Genomic DNA, 2,936 nt, shown 5'->3' on the forward strand with positions numbered 1-2,936 from the left:
TATGTTAATATAGCTGCAGCTGGACCAAAAGTGAACTATAGTCACAACATGAGCAAATTGCCTCCAGTATCACTCGCCTGGTCATCTGCCCATCCAAACCTAAAAAAGGAAACATGGTTAACCATCAGATGACCTATAGATTGTTGGGTCATTTGTACAATACTACTATATAGGCATAATTTATATTGTTACAATTATGCTATTGGCCACAACAATAATGTCCTTAGATATAAATTGTCTATCATAGTAAAAATTTAATAAACACGAGAGCAATTTGCACAATTCAATATAGCAGAAAAAGAGGAGCACAAACCACTGAAGAAATGAACTTGCATAATGAATAGTCATGGTACTGCAGCTCATGAATTATGATTGTGCATTCAATCCACAGGTGCTAGCATCCAGTGTGGTTTTCTAAATGTTTCTTCTGACCCATTAATGCCTAATATTGGCATAATAGAATATCTCTCCAAGAGTGTGACATGGAATGGATCATTTTTGCAATAGAACCACAAATGGATGAGAAGTGATTTCACATAAGAGAAATATAACTAAAAAAATGTTGGCATCACTGAATGAATTATGCAAGAAAAAATATTTTATGTACACATTGGTGCGATAACCAAATAGCAATTGAGGGGCTGTATATGGTTTTGATTCATGTTGTAACAACCCGGGTTTTTAGAGAAGCCAAAAATACGAACTTTTTAAAAGTTTTTCCTGCAATGTGTGAAGCATGTAGATGCTAGGTCAAACTAAGAACAATTTATAAATAAATTGCTGCATGCATATAGAATTACTTGTAGGAGTTTGCCGGAGTTCTTTTGTTGGTTTAGTGTTTTGTGTTGGAGAGCACAAGTCCGTAGCAAATCCTTTTGATCCCTTCTAGAATATCTTATGAATCCCTTTTCCTCTCTCTCAATTCATCTTTTTGCTTTTGAATCTCATTTGAATCCCTTGATCTAATTCATAAAGTCAATCGACCTTCCTTGTAAATCAATGCCCATCGATGCCAACCCTTGGCATTGGATTCCGAGACCCGTAGTAGACCCTAGTGGACCTCACCTGAGTGAACACGTGATAGGCGACACATGTATACCAACCTAGAGCTCTCGGAAGTAAATATAATGGAGCAAGAAATAGAAAAGAAATTAGAAAAGGGGAGGAAAACAGGAAAGCCATTTCGGCCTAAGGTGCCAAGTTAGCCCAGCTCGTCCTACTCTCTCAGCTGGCCCAGCCGAGTCCCCTCTCCTCTTGGCCCTAAGACAAGCACCGTAGATGGCCCAGCTCTCCAACCTGTCGGCCTGCTCACGCGCACAGCCAGCTGGCTAGCCCAGCAAGCCGTCGCCCTCGTCTTTCCTCCCGCCGCTGACGGGTGGAGCCCAGCCGTCATCACCCTCTCACGACATCACTGGCAGGTGGGCCAGCCGAACCTACCTGTCATCCCCTTCGTCACCCCTCTTCCTCTGCTTTTCGAACAAAGCAGAGCATCGGCACCAAGCAGAGGCCGCCCGCGCGCTTCCGAGGCCAGAGCTGCATCCCGACCATCCCTGTTCGCGCCACCAACCCTGCATGCCCCGATGCGTGCCACGTCCATGATCCAGAGCTCGCCAGCCTACCCCGGTTCAAACCGCACGAGCGTGATGACGCCGTCATGGCCCATGCCCGCTGACGCCACCCGCCTCCACTTTTTACCGGCCGCCGCTCCAAATTGGAGTCGCCAAGGCACCCGGAGCCCCGTGCCATACCCAGAACCCTAGCTTGGAGCCCTCGATCGCCCTCTGATCGATTCCCCTGTTCCATCCACCGTCCGTGGACCCACCATAGCCGAACTCGGGTATAAAATCCCCCCGAGCTGGAGCCCTAGATCTTCCATGCCCCCGCCACCGCTCGATGGCCTCGCCTGAACCACGCCTTGCCACTACAAGCCGAGAGAAGAGAAGAAGGGAGAAGGAAAGGAGGAAGGAGGAGGAACTAGGCGAAGCGCAGTGGAGCACCACCGCCGGAGCGCCGCTTGAAGCCCGCCGAAGTGGAGTCGGCGCCACGTATGACTACACCATCGCGGGCTATATGGAGCACCGACGCTGATCGCCCACGACCACTCGCCACGGCCTCGAGTCTACACCCCCGCCTGCCCAGACCGCAAGAAAGTAAAGAGGAAAGAAGGAGAAGGAGCTAGAGCATCATCAACGCCGTACGTATCCGCCGGAGATGAAGACGAAGACGCCTTCTTCCTCATCGCGTTCGGCGCGGCACTACACTGCTACCTTGCTACATGGCCTCACCTCGCCTCTGCGCCGCTATCCTACCACCCCAAGCCCCACGGTGAGCCCCGCTGACCCCTCTGCTCCCCGTGCTCGCCCTCGTCGGACCACCATGAGCGCCGCTGTGTTCCCGTGCCACAGGGGTGCAAAGGCGGAGCCTTCCCGTTCCTAGACACACACCCACTCAAGCACACACGCGCACAAGCCATAGACTAGCCATGTCGAGCCCTAGCAGCTCGAAGACGCCATGCGCGACCACCGCCGGCCGCCACGGTCGCCATGGCCGAGACCTCTCCAAGCCACCCCGCGTTCTGGCCACTATGTATCAATAGAGACCCCCGAGCCTCCACCAATAGCTTCAACTCACCTTAGAACGCCCTGAGCCCTAGAAGATGGAAGGAAAAGAGCCCGGGATCTGCCGACCATGCTCGCCTCGCCGGATCGGCGTACGCCCTTGCCGTCGCCATGCCGTGGCTGCCCTGTCTGCCTCTGGCCGCCTCACTAGATGAGAACGTGCTGTAGAGTTTATCCTTGGCCTACCGGACCCCACGACCTGCCCCAATGGAGAAAAAGCCCCATCCTTGGTCATGCTTCGACATGGCCATGGCCTCGCCGGAGCTCCGCCGCGCACCTCATCGCGGTGAGGACTCTGTTACGTCCTTGGACCTCATC

The sequence above is a fragment of the Miscanthus floridulus genome, chromosome 17 (genome assembly GCF_019320115.1).
Source record: "Miscanthus floridulus cultivar M001 chromosome 17, ASM1932011v1, whole genome shotgun sequence".
NCBI lineage: Eukaryota > Viridiplantae > Streptophyta > Magnoliopsida > Poales > Poaceae > Miscanthus > Miscanthus floridulus.